Source organism: Carlito syrichta, unplaced genomic scaffold, assembly GCF_000164805.1.
Source record: "Carlito syrichta isolate Samal-C Ts95f unplaced genomic scaffold, Tarsius_syrichta-2.0.1 Scaffold311525, whole genome shotgun sequence".
In the NCBI taxonomy this organism is placed as follows: domain Eukaryota; kingdom Metazoa; phylum Chordata; class Mammalia; order Primates; family Tarsiidae; genus Carlito; species Carlito syrichta.
In genome coordinates, this window is record NW_007255621.1 from 1,065,407 (window position 1) to 1,080,496 (window position 15,090).

At 37.0% G+C, this 15,090-nt stretch overlaps 1 protein-coding gene across 1 annotated transcript in view; it reads left to right on the forward strand.

The window, feature by feature from the left end:
• CHRM3 (cholinergic receptor muscarinic 3) overlaps positions 1–15,090 on the forward strand; it is a 338,705-nt gene that overhangs the window by 105,846 nt on the left and 217,769 nt on the right. The window contains exon 2 of the mRNA XM_008068801.1: positions 7,710–7,812. The gene's annotated coding sequence lies outside the window, so the exon portion shown is untranslated. The remainder of the gene's footprint in view (positions 1–7,709; positions 7,813–15,090) is intronic.

Sequence of the window (15,090 nt, forward strand, 5' to 3'; positions counted from 1 at the left end):
GTAGAAAGGGCATTAGAAACTCAGAAAGGGGAGGTTGGGAAGGAAACAGGGATGAAAAATTACCTGTTGTATACAATGGAGATACTAATGGGGAGAACAGGTACACTTAAAGCCCAGACTTCTTCACCACTCTACAAAGTAGCCATGTAACCAAAAACCATTTGTATCCCTAAGCTATTTATTAAAATAAAGAACATTATTTTAAAAAATAAAATAAAGACAAGGAAAGAATATTTCTTCATGTACCTAAATTAATACTTAATATTAAAGATGACTTTTAAAAATACAATACACAATTTTTACAGATCAGCTCTGATATTACAGAGCAACAAGAAGCCAATTAAGATTTTATTTTAGTCAGTCATATTAGGGTATAGTACATATACAATAACAAGCACTCACTTTAAGTGTATATTTGGGGAAGACAAATTTATCTACTATGTTATCGCCATTAAAATTATAATGCATTTTTAACAGCACAAAAGTTTTCTTATACTCCTTCCTAGCCAATGGCATGTACCCCTATCCCTACTTTGACCCCCAGACAGTTGCCGTTTTGCTTTCAGGCCTACAGATTAGATTTTTTCCTAAAGTTTTATAAAAGTGAAATAATATGACAATTATTTTGTGCTTCTTTTGCACAGCATGTTTTTGAAATTTATGCATGATTTTGTGAATATCCGTAGTTCATCCCTTTGTATTGAACTTTTAAAATTCCATTGCATGACAGTATTACATTTTGCTTCTCCATTCCATCTGTTGGATAATTGTTTTTTGTCCACTTTGGGATGACTATGAATAAAGTTGGATGAACATTAATGCACAAGTTTCTCTGTAGACATACATTGTTTATCACTTGTGGGTAAATAACTAGGAGCTTATGCAGCTACATATTAAGTATATACTTTGCTATATAATAAAACTTTGCTGTTTTATTTTATTTTATTTTATTTATTTTATTTTTTTTGAGTTAGAGTCTCACTCTGTCGCCCAGACCGGAGTGCAGTGGCCACTCCCGGCCACCGCAGCCTCGACCTGCTGGGCTCCGGCGATCCTTCCGCCTCAGCCTTCCGAGTAGCCGGAATTACAGGCGCACGCTACCACGCCCGGCTGATTTTTTTATTTATTGTAGAGATGAGGTCTCGCTGCCCAGGCGGGTCTCGAACCCGTGGGCTCAAGCAATCTACTCACCTCAGCCTCCCAAAGGCGCGGGATGACAGGCGGAGCCACCGAGCCCGGCCCTTTGCTGTTTTCTTAAGTGGTTGTACCATTTTATATTCTCATCACCAACAGTATATGAGAGTTACAGTTGCTTAATATCCCTGCCAACTTTGGTATAGTCAGTCATTTTAATTTTAACTTTCTTATGGGTATATGTATCTTGCTGTGGTTTTAATTTCAATTCCCTACTAACTAATTTTGTTAAACATCTGTATCATAATATTACTGGGCCCCTCAAAGTTTGATCACCATTTCCTCAACTCAATGAAACAACCAAACTCAGCTTTGATTTTCCTTTCTCTGCCCATTTTCCAAAATTTCCTTCCAAACAAAAAGCCTAGATGTAGGTATCTCTTCTCTCATTTATTATAGTCCTTCTGTCTTGCACTGCCTGCTGTCCAACTCCTGAACTCCTGAAAACAGTTATTTCATGTATTTTTCTAGGGCTTGTTTATTTTGTTTTTTTGGAGGAGGTTGGGGAGGTAGGTGTGGTTACATTCCATCCTATGACTGTAATGACTGTAAATAGAAATCCAGGCTAAGTTTTAAGAAGTAATTTTTCTAGAATTTTTGTTGGTTTATCAGGAGGAAAATCTGGAAAATTCAAGTCATTTTATTTGGAAGAAAACCCTCCAACTTATTACATCTAGGCTGGTGGTAAGAAAATGTGGCAACAAAAGAAGGAGAAAATACATAACCCCTTGCTGAGTTTGGGAAATCCTGTGAAAGCAAGAATGACAGTGAAATTCAGGAAGTCAACGAAGCAGTCTAACTTGTGCCTCCCAACTTTCCCACTTAGTATTTTATCCCAGAGAATGGAAAAGTGTTTTAGTGAAAATGATGTATTACCAAGACAGCAAGCCATTTCATATGTCGCTCTCTATTGATGTTGTAGTGAACTTGGGTGTTCAGCCTGGTTAGTCAGAGGAAGGCCTTGGAACTTAGGTCTAAGTGTGGCATTGATAGGATCCTGGGAGGGCTGGAGGTCTTGACAGAAAGGGTAGGATGCCATCATATGGGTGACAATAGCTTTGCCCTGAGAATTGCAGCTCTCCAGCGCTGAATATACATCACAGGCAGACCTCAGATAAGGCCTCCTTATTCGTAAGAGGCAAGATGAGCCTGAGTTTAACAGAGGTCTAACAGAGATGTCTTCCCAATATTAATAGGTCCAGAAAATGCAAATGGAATTCACATAAGTGGTGACCCTCTCTATAAATGTCAGCATGACTAGGAGCACCCACATGGATAAGAAACTCTGTTCCATAGATCAAAAATACTCAAAATCTGAAGACATAGTCTTTTTCTTCTGTTTCTGAGTTCATTTAAACTACACTTCTTTCTAACACACAAACACACATACGCCCCCACACACACAGAAAATAAAAAGCAGAAGAAGAAGGTAAAAGATAGGCTAACTTATCAAAAACAGATTGATCAGTGCCTGAATTACATTTAATTTTCTTTTGTATATATGCATGTATAACCATAATGCAAAGGGAATGGCAAGAGTTTGTGAATTTCTAATGATTTCTAAGACTTATACATATACCAAGTTCCTTTGTTTTCCAAGAACTGTAAACCAAGGAGATTGGCAATGATGTTCCTCCAGCTTCATCTTGTCTCTAAAAGACAGTAGATATTTTGGAGCAGCAGAGCTAGAAGTTTAAGAATGAAACCAAAACGAGAGAGATGTGAACAGGGCACTGTGTGAGACAGATGATGATCCCTTGCTAGTTCACGCTTATTCCCATGTGAGACAGAAGCAAGCAAGCAACCGGAAATTAGCTTGTGTTTCTTCAGAGGCACCTTCTTCCTGCCCAGCCAAAGACTGAATGGCTTTCCAGAGATGGAAGACATCCTGCTGGGGACATAGCCTAATGCCTTAAAGCAGGGAATGAAAGAATGGGAGAATTCTGCAGCTCTGCCCTTTAGCTCCCTCCTTCCACAAAGAATGGACTGGGACTAGAATGGAGGGAATGTGAAGTGAGATACGCTGTGCTGAGTGAAAGAGACGGCTGATCATATATCCATTTAAAATCACATGCAATGGCAATTTTGTCAACATACCTTTCTTATATTGTAATCCTATCTTCCCATAACCTGTTGTTATTCTAAGAATTTGATTTTATCATGGTCTGTGTGGATCCATATATAGAGGGATATATCTTCTTCACCCTTCCTTCACAATCAAATATGATGCAACAAAATAAAATTTTATGCTAGAAGCCATTTAACCACATAAACATGTGCCCCAAATATATCAGGTGGGGTTTTTTTTTTTTTTTGTAATTTCTCTTTCTATTTTTTATTTGATGTATATTTTTAATGAGTATAGTTTAATATTATGGGACTGTGATTTCAGTGCATTTATAATTACTCTGCCTAGCACTGCTTCTTTTTCTGATCACCCTGTTAATATTTATTTACATATCTAATTATAATCAGAGCATGCAATTTTATATTCTGCCTTCATTATCATTCCCCATATTGCTACTTATTTATTACTTTAATGGCTACTTAATATACCACAGAATTAATATGCCAACATTTTCTTTAAAAGTTGGATGTACAAAGAGTTTCTATTATTCACTATAATAAATACAGATTGAGTCTCCCTATCTGAAAATCTGAAAATCTGAAATGCTCTGAAATCCAAAACTGTTTTCATGACAACGTGACACTCAAAGGAAATGTTCATTGTAGCATTTCAGATTTCAGATATTTATTCAGATTAGAGATCTTCAACTGGTACAAATATTTCAAAATCTAAAATATTTCTGATCCCTAGCATTTTGGGTAAAAGATATTCAACCTGTAATGCTACAATGATTATTTTCCTAAGCATGCCATTTTTTAAACTTTAAATTATTTCTTTAGAATAATTTGTGAGTGGGATTACTAAATTCCCAAATATGATTATATTTAAGAACTCTTAAGATAGGTATGGGACAGATTGGTGATTTGATGAACTGTACATATCTACAATACCACCAGATATATGAGTTTATTATTTCTTTTTAATAGAATCAACTTCATTTACATTTTATTTAAAATTGTAGTTAATACAATCTATGCCATTTTTGTTTTATTTTGATTTCTTTGATACTGATATAAAAATACATATTGCTTTTATTTGAGAATTAATGTGGCTTAGATAAATCACTTAAGTATCAGACAATTATAGGCTCAAATCCTAACTCAGGTCACTTCCTGTGGATTAGCATCTTGCAAAAATAGTTTTGTCATTGGCAAATAGGTAATAATGGTATTTACTTCACCAGGTTGTTTGAATTATTTGATGAATTAATCAATGTCTGGTTTGTTAGTAGCCACACAGGAAATTATTCCTTCTCCCTTATCTCTGCCGCTCTAATTCTGTCCAACTACCCTCCCACTCCTGAATTCTTGCATTGATTCATTCAAGCTCTTTTAGTATGAAGTTTTCTAGACCATGATTTCTCATTCCAGAATTTTCATCCATAGGGTCCAAGCATCAATCTTCTCTGGAAACCTGACTTCTAGATAGCAAGTGCTGAATTAGATTGCAAATAACTGAGGTCAGATCTGTTGAGCCCATGAACTTTGTCAAGTGTTCACACAACTAAACAGAAAACACATTCAAGATAAATATTTTTCCATGAATTTATCATTTTAGAATGTGGTATATAGTCCAATTTCTCTTTTAAATGTCTTATTCATGTTTTCCCCCATTAGGTTTCTCAGAGACTATTGGATTTGTTTTCTGCTTCTTTGACTTGGTTTCAGATCATATCTTAGCTTAATCTTCTATCTTGCATTCTTCCAAGTACAACAAGCCTACTTCTTGTGGTAACAAGTGTAGTTTTCCAAGCAATTGTAAGACAAGATCATTGCTAGAAGTTCCATCTCAGGATCGTGCTGCCATTCAGACTTTGTCTGTCTCACACCCGATGTCCGTTTTCTAGGCATTATTGCTCATTGTTGCTGGAAATTGGTTTCTATCTCTAGAGAATTTGTAGCAAGAACTGTGTTTTTAAATAATCGCTCTTCTTTAAAGTCAAAATAATTTCTAATATGTACTCCGACATCAGAAAGCTCATAGCAAGCATCTCTTTTTCAACTGGAATAGTACTGAAAATATCAATTTCTTCCCTCTTGTATGAGGACATGGCAATCTAGAGACTACCAAAAGACTTTCTAGTCTCTCGTCTTCATGATAGGAAGTTGAATTGAATGAGGAATAGTCTAAGCAGTTATGCTTCAGAAGATTAAAAGAAAAACGGGAGAGAGAGAAGAAAGGAGCAAACATCCTGTGCAATCTTTCTAGCTTCAGCAACTATATTTCACATCCTTTGAAGACTCTTATGGGCTCCATCAGAAATTTTTCTTACATGAGCCTTCTCTTTCTGTGTCATAGACAAGGGTTCATTCTTGCATTACGAACCCTACTTGTCCCCCATATCCATGCCCCTTCCCCCCATTTTTACATGTTACATATAAGTTCTGGCCTCCTTTTCCATCTGAGTAAGAAAAAGCAGACCTAACTTCTTACCTGCATCAAAGCCCCTTGTCCCCACACTACACCAGTTAAGCCACTAAAGTACTAGGGGTTTCAGAGGTGGTAACCACAGGGTCTGAGAGAAGATCAAATATAACAATTCTGCAGGGGAAATCTGAAGATCATAGCTTGATTCAGACAGAATAGCCATTTTTCCATTGTTGCTGGACAGTCCTCAGTAGTCTGACATGCCTGCAATATGGATGTGCAGAGAAGTCTATTATTGAAACTTACAAGGTGAAAAATTGTTGACCTAATCATACTCTTGTGTATCTACCCCATGCTTGCATTTGTGACATTGGATTCAGGAAGAGTCAAAGTAGAAACAAGTTCACTTGTGCCCAGAACCCACAGCAGCCAAGCACCTGCTGTCATGAAATAGGACAGTGACTCTAATGGCCACACTGTATCACACGTACTTCTTCAAGAATCCTGGCATTCCAACTCTCCTTGTGACAGAAGGAAGACTCGTCTCCAGTTTGAACTTCTATTTTCTGTAGTCTTGGACAAGCCCTCAGTTTCCCTTAACAGATGGTAGAGATAAAGTCACATTGTTTTACCTGCTGGAGAGATTGTGAAGGCAGGATAAGGTATTGTGTGTATAGGATTTTAGGAATAATTTCAATTTGTGTTCTTAGGGTATGTGCTTTTGCTTGTACTGTTAGGTCGATTTGCAGTCATCTAAATCTATAAAAGGATGCCCTGCCACATTGTTTGTGTATATTTGAGTCCCCTCAAATTATTGTGGGCCTCATTAAAGGAAGCTTTAAAAACATGCCATATTCCATCTCAGCTTCCTGCACTGGAGCATACTGGCTAAATATCTTTCACCTCCCTCCCTACCCCTACCCTTTTTGTCTGTCTATTCCTCTCCTATACAGCATTCAAGAGTCAGCTTATAGACCCTCTGCTCTGTGATGTCACCTTCTTACCCTCTTTGCATCTTGAACTGGCAATTATTTAGCATTCCAAACCCTGTATTGGCATCATCTGCAGCCAACTTGGCGTCTCCCACTTGACTAGACTTGACTTTTTGGAGGTAAAACCAAATCCTATTTATTTATTTTTAACTCAATACCCACCTCATGTTATTTTCTCAGTAAATATTGATTGCAATGATGAATAAAGAATGTCAAATACTTGTCGTGAAATAACAAGTTGAATTGGGAAAGTGACTATTAAAGTATTTGCTACAAAGCTTGTGAAGGAAGATCATACTTAGCTGTGTCTTTGTTTTGTGCTGCTATCACAAAATACCATAGACTGGGTGATTTATAATGAACAGAAATGTATTGACTCACAGCTCTAGGAGCTGGATAGTCCAAGGTTAAGGCATCTACATCTGGTCTTCTTGCCAAGCCATCCCACGGCAGAAGAACTTCATGTCCTCGTATCATGGAAGGCAGAAGAGCAAGAGGGACAGAGGAAGAAAAGGGACAAACTCTCTCTTTTATAACAGTATTAATCTCACCCAAGAAGAAAGAGCCCTCATGGCCTAATCACCTCTTAAAGAATCCATTTCTTAATACTGTTAAAATGGCAATTAAATTTCAACATGACTTTTGGAGAGGATATGCATTCAAACCGTGGCAGCTTTATATATGTGCTATAAATATATGTATGTTATTTGTACATATTTCAAACTGAGTGCATGTGACCATATGTCAGAGACACAAGATGTGGCATCTGTGTGGAAAGGAAGGTTACACAAACTCATTTTTCCCCAGAAACTACTATGGATTACTCTCTCAGCAGAATGCTCACAGGTGTGGTGGAATAAAAGGATTTCTTGATGAATTACATTGAGAAAAATGCCAGTATAAATTTCCAATTTTAAACATATTATTTAATAATATTCCATCTCACAATTAAGTTATCTGAGTATTCTACTTATTCTTTTATCTTGGTTGAGACTTATTTACCCCTTCCTTATTTGTTTGATTTTCAGCTTGTGTGATGGCATGGCACCTGGTTTCTTTCTACAAGGAGAGTTAAACAAACAGCACAGTCCTTGATACATTGGATTGGTTTGATGATCCTATCTGGAATAGGTATGTAAAATCTCCAGTATATGCTTAGTGACCCTTTTGAATCATAACTATGGATTTATGTCCAGTACTATTGATTACCAAGACTGAAATTTGTTCTGAAGAGTTAAACTCACATGTCAGAGATGACTTTTGTCTTTTCTACTTTATTTTATTTTATTTTTTGAGTCGAAGTCTCACTCTGTTGCCCAGACTGGAGTGCAGTGGCCGCTCCCAGCCACCGCAGCCTCGACCTACTGGGCTCCAGCGATCCTTCCGCCTCAGCCTTCCAAGTAGCTGGAACTACAGGCACGCACTACTACACCCGGCTAATTGTTGATTTATTGTAGAGAGGAGGTCTCGCCAAGTTCCCCAGGTGCGTCTCGAACCCGCGGGCTCAGGCAATCCACTCACCTCAGCCTCCCAAAGATGCGGGATTACAGGCTGAGCCACTGAGCCCAGCTGTCTTTTCAACTTTAAAGTATGTTTGTATTTTGACATCTGCAATTCCTGAAGACCTCTTCTTTTTCTTTGTTATAATAAACTCAAGAATATAGTCATTCAAAGAGATAGGGAAAATTTTATGTGCAAGTGGTTCTAAAATAATATTTATCTACAACTTTATGGCAATCAAATATATGAAATATGACTGATAGCTGGAATGTCTTAAGTGTAGTATTTGTAGTACAAAATTCTAACAGAAAAATATCAATCCCTTTTCCCAGGCCACATTACTTCAGGTTTAGAGAAAACTAATAAATTATAGGCTAAAATTGACTATATTTGTGAATGAACAAATGATTACTTGATCTCTAAGATTGTGTGGCAGTTCTTCCTTTGGTGTATAATAACATAAATATTGCATAAAACCAAACAATTCAGTATTTGACAATATTAATGTTTAATGAATTCTCTTGAGGGAAATATCCTGAAATTAGATTCTCATATAAACATATAAGCCTGTATCTCCTGAGTCTAATTCATATTTATTTGATGAGCAGTATGTGTATGTGAGATTGATAGATATAGATATCTCATTATACTTGTTACATTATATATGTGAATGTGTATGTGTGTGTTTGTGTCTTTGTATATATGGTATGCTATGATTAAGGGATACTTTTTACAAGATTGATTATTGGCTTGTACTCAACCTTTTAAAATATTGCTAGAAATACAACAGACTTGTTAAAATGCTCATACATATTTATAAAAGTGCCCTTACATATATAATTTGTATTTTCTAAAGGGAGATTATGTAAAGACTATTATATTTGCCCCCCCCCCACACACACACACACGCAACACACGTCTGCTGAAAACCAAGCTTGGGAAGTAGTCCGGGCTTAAGAATTAATCCAGTGTGAGTCTGAGACCTAGCTCTATTACTTAACAATGATCTTGTATAAGATTTTTTTATTTGTTTTTGTTTTGTTTTGTTTGTGTGTGTTTTATTTATTTTGTATATTTTATTTTAAAGATGTGGGGTACAATTCAGGATTAAGTATATAAGTGGACATCCTAGACGTAAAGTTTGGGCCTCCCTTTGGTCTCTACCTTGCCTGGTTTGAGATGTTGTGTTCCCAACCTCATCCCGGCAGCATCCCGCTACTACTGATCCCTTTTTTGTAGTATTATGGTAAATGTTCAGGGTCTACTTATGAGTGAGTACATATGGTACTTTGTTCTTTGTTTCTGTGATAGATCACTCAGTATTATAGACTCTAAATCCATCCAAGTTGCTGCAAAGTCCATATGTTTGTCCTTCTTTATGGCTGCATAATATTCCATCATGTACATGTATGACTTTTTTTTATCCAGTCCAGTTTCAGTGGGCAGTACAGTTGGTTCCATGTTTTTGCTATTGTGAATAGTACTGCAACAAATATGTGTGAGCAGGTATCCTTTTTGTAGAATGATTTGAGCTCCTTCAGGTATATTCTCAGTAAGGAGATTGCTGGGTCATATGGAAGGCCAATTTCTTGTTCTTTTAAAAATCACCACACTGTTTTCCATAGAGGTTGAACTAGTTTGCATTCTCATCAACAGTGTAGAAACGTTCCCTTTTCTCCCCATCCTCGCCAACATCTGTTGTTGTTTGTTTTATTAATGATGGCCATTTTGACTGGGGTTAGGTGGTATCTCGATGTGTTTTTGATCTCACTCTCACCCTTCCTGTTCAACATTGTGTTAGAAGTTCTAGCTAGAGCAATTAGACAAGAGAAGGAAATCAGAGGTATCCAAATAGGAAAAGACAAAGTTAAGTTATCCTTCTTTGCTGACGATATCATCCTGTACCTTGAAAATCCAAACAAATCTGTCAAAAACTTCCTTTCACTGATATAGTTCTTTGACAAAGTCTCAGGGTATGAAATAAATGTATAAAAGACCGTCACATTCTTTTTTTTTTTTTTTTTGAATTAGAGTCTCACTCTGTCACCCAGGCTGGAGTGCAGTGGCATGCTCACAGCCACTCCAGTGTTGACTGCTGGGCTCCAGCGATCCTTCTGCCTCAGCCTTCCAAGTAACTGGAACTACAGGCACATGCTACCACACCTGGCTAATTTTTTTAGAGAGAGGTCTCACAACGTTGCCTGGGCTGGTCTCAAACCCTCAGGCTCAGGCAATCCACTTGTCTTAGCCTCCCAAAGTGCTGGGATTACAGACTGACCCACCGAGCCTGGCCGACAGTCACATTCTTATACACTAACAACAAACAGGCAGAGAACCAAATAAAAAGCACAATTCCATTCACCGTAAATACACACAAAAAGAAATACCTCGGCATCTTCCTAATCAGAGAACTGAAGGAGGACCTTTACAATAAAAGGTTTTTACTTCCTTGAAAAGTGTTATTACTTAAAACGGAAATGGAGGGAAGGAGGAAAGGAAGGAATAAATTAACACAACATTGTAATGCCCCAAATGCACCAGTTCACCTCATTCTTAGTGAGGTGTCAAGTAACTAATGGATGTGTTTCTAAGTGTTTCATTCCTATATTCTGGGAGAGTCCAAAATCCATAATTAGAGTTTAACCTTCCTGATTTAGGCAGAAGTTACAACTGGCCACCTACATGTTAGATCCTTCTTCTTTTCCTCCTCCTCCTCCTCCTCCTCCTCCTCCTCCTCCTCTTCTTCTTCTTCTTCTTCTTCTTTCTTCCTTCTTTCTTCTTCTTCCTTTTTTTTCTATACAAAATTGATATGCATGATGTTTACAATATTGCCAAGTAAAGAAAAAATATCAGAATAGTCCACATAAAATTCTGGATTCCCAATCTTCTCTTTCTCTGTAAATGGCCAGAAATCTATTTGCCATGCAAGAAACTTCCCTCTTTTTAATCTACTCCCTTCTAACACATCAAGTCCTCCACAGCACACTCTGAGCCACTGGGTCAAACCCCTAACTGAGAAAAGATACTGGTGCACAGGCTTCACCCCAGAAAAGTAAATCAACACCTCTGAGGGTGGAGCTCAGGCTTCAGAATGTTTTTAAAGTTCTCAGATGTTTGTTTTGTGCAGCCACTGCTCTAATATCTCCATTTCTCTTTGTGTCAAAACATCACCCTAACTCAGGTTACATTCACCACTTTCTCCTCTCACCAGTCTTCCGTAATAGTCCTAAAATCATCTTCTCTTTCTATTCTTGTCCCATTCGATCCATGTTCTACCCAACAGTCAGAGTAATTGTGTTTATAGGAGAATATCTGGTCTATTTCTGCTTAAAACTTTTCAATAATAGTAGTAGTAGTCATAATAATACTTGAGGGTGATCATGTATACAATGGTTGAATAAAGAATTTGAGTTCATGGCCGAGCTCAGTGGCTCAGCCTGTAATCTCAGTGCTTTGGGAGGCTGAGGTGAGTGAATTGCCTGAGCCCGCAGGTTCAAGACCTGCGTGTGCAACTTGGTGAGACCTCGTCTCTACAATAAATCAAAAATTAGCCAGGGGTGGTAGCGTTTGCCTGTCCTTCTGGCTACTTAGAAGGCTGAGGCAGAAGGATCGCTGGAGCCCAGCAGGTTGAGGCTGTGGTGGCCAGAAGCATGCCATAGCACTCCAATCTGGGTGTCGGAGTGAGACTCCAACTCAAAAAAAAAAAAAAAGAATCTGAGTTCAGGCTTTATTGAAGGATTCAGTCATTGAGGCATTACATTTTAAGAACAAATGGAGGAAAGGATATAAAAGGTGGAACTGAAGGTATTAAGACAATTTTATTCCATTCCCACATCTGGCCTATTCCCTAATCTGATAGTAGTTTCTGCTTGATCTACTCCTCCTGGCAGAGACCCATAGGCCAAACGTATTGCTGACTTGCCTTACAAACTGCAACCCAATAGTGTCCTGATCTTACCTTACTACAGAGGAAAAGGATGTTCTAGTTGGCAGCTACCAAAGTTTATTAAATGTCCCTCTTTCATAGTTGCATGATTTAGCCAGCAAAATAAGTTGACATTGGTGAATTTTTAGGCAGAATAACAGAATTAGCCATGCTTGCATGGTTGGAGGGCTTACAGATGGGATCTTTTTTCCTGTTGCTCAGACATGTAGATGAGTTTTCTTTTCACCAGTGAATAATGTAGATCCAGTTGTTTATTTAAACTGTAGTGGAGACATTCTTTTCTCTTAAGTAACTGTATAAACCACTATTTTAACCACTGGAATATCTCATTTAGACTCTTAACTGCTCCAATATGTAATTGCATTTCCCTTTGGATGGGAAGAATATGGAGAATCGTAAAAAGTTATTTAGAAAATACAGCCTTGAAGGTATCATGATATAATTTTAATCAGGGTTTATAAATAAATTGATAAATTTAAATCACATTGAAGCTAAGTGGAAACTTTTGTCCATGTCAGTACCCTTGATACATGGCACAATCAGCTTTTATTTTATGCTGGTGACAACTTTTGTCTTCAATACAAAACCACAGATGTTTTACATTTTACACTATAGAAAAGTTCAAGGCCCTATATTTAAAGATGTAACCAAAAAAAAAAATGTGCATATGACATTCAGGCAATAGAGACCAACAAAGATGCTACAAACTCAGTTACCTAGGTATTGAATTAATCTGTGAAGCATAGTTACCTCCTTTACCCTAAATTGTTTTCAGCCATGAAGCTAAAGTGTGTTTGGGGATCTAATTTCTCCAAATAATATACCCGTGCAGTTATCCTGTGTTTTAAAAAATGAATGAGCTTTTAAGCTTTCTTCTAAATATTTATTTTGGGATAAAAATGGGACCAAAATACACATAGACACACAAACATACACAATGAGCATCCCTAGAGACACATTACAGAACAGTGCTTACTAACGAGATGGCTTTGTGTTTCCTTTTGGGATCAAGATGAACTAGCCTTGTATACAATTCTTCTCCATGGTGAATAGAGCTGTAATAAGGTCACAGATTCCTTTCATACCATTTTAGGAATTTCTTTGAAAGGATTCAGGCAGCGATGTCCCTTATATGTTAGAGTTATACATAAGTACAGGCAAAGTTTTTGAAATAATGTAAAGTTAGTTTTTTCCCAAATTCCTTGTATTTCTGAATGTTTGGGTTCAGGATAAAGAAAGATTAAAATCTCTGTAAAATCCATCATATTGCTACCACATGGAAGAGCTGTTGGGAGATAAATTATTAGTGTCTGAGATTAACCTTGTATTAAGCTTACTTCACCTTGCATTTTCTACTGCTTTTTTCATTAACCATTAACTCTTTTTAATCGGAGACTCCCTAAAACGAACATGCAATTGGTTAAGATTGATTTTTAAAATCTAGTGTGAAATATAAAAGTATTTTCTACTATGAGGCAGACACAATATACATGCTTGTTATAATTAAGTTGGTTGTGAACATTTATATTATATTAGTACATCAAATGGTTCAAAAATATATATGTTGGTTAGTGGCTATTTATAGCAACTTTTTAAAATAACATATATCATTTTTCTGGCATTTTTTACTGGCTTTTGTTTTGGTTTTGGTTTTAACTAACCGTAATGATTGTATATATTTGTAAGGTATAGTGTGATGTTTTGATACATATATACATTGTTTAAAAATCACTTTGGGGTAATTAGCATGTTCATCACCTCACATGCTTTATTATTTCTTTGTGGTGAGAATATTAAAAATACTCTCCTCTACCCATTTTGAAATATACAATATTGTATTTTTAGCCATAATCACCCTACTGTATAATAGAACACCAGAACTTATTCCTCCTATTTACCTGTAACTTTGTACCCACTGACCAATGTGTTTACTTTAGAGAGTGATTATTTTGGAACAAAAGATGTATTCTTCCAGCATCCTCAATGCTTAGACCATATTAGAGTTCAGTAAAATTTGTGAAATGAGTGAATGAATAATTTAAATGTGTTTTTATTTTAAATACAAACAAATGAAATTATATCAAAGCTAAGAACTTACCTGACCATTGAACTAGATACATGAAGTAATAAGCAATAAAAAATGGTAATATAGAAGATTGGATACTGTATCTGGTATGCTCTGCTGAGGCAAAAAGACATTATTTTTTGTTTTGGAGGCTCACTCTGTCACCCAGGCTGGAGTACAGTGGCATGCCTGTGGCCACCACAGCCTTGACCTGCTGGGCTCTGGCAATTCTTCCACCTCAGCCTTCCAAGTAGCTGGAACTACAGGCACGCGCCACCATGTCCATCTAATTTTTTGATTAATTGTAGAGATGAGGTCTTGTCAAGTTGCCCAGGCTGGCCTCGAACCCGTGGGCTCAAGCAGTCCTCTCACCCCAGCCTCCCAAAGTGCTGGGATTATAGATGTGAGTCACCACGTCCGGCCAATAATCATTGTTTTAAAAAAAATTGAACAAAGTCAAAAGACCAGAAAAGCAAATATTAAGGCATGGGTGCCTGCTTCTCACTTCTTCTATACCAATATTTCCATCTTTAAAGCCTCTTTTTCCTTTCCTTTCTGCCAGTTGAGCCTCTTATCTTTCACAACTTTGCTAGAGTCATGTGGACAAACATTAAGAAATAAAATACTACAGAATTGTTGTAAATACTTGTCTGGTGTAGAAAAAGTTGCACTTGTGAACAACTGAATATCTTCTAAAGCTGTCTAGTCAAGGAATGTGTTACCTAAGTAAACTCTCTAGGAAATATTTGGATCATTCCTATGCCTGTATCTATTTTTCTGTTAAATCTCTGACTTTTCTTGGCAAAGCTCAAACCCAATTAAAGATGATATTCTTCAGTACTTTGATACACTTTTGCATTTTACAAGAAAGATAGATGGTCCAAAGGAATGGGATGTT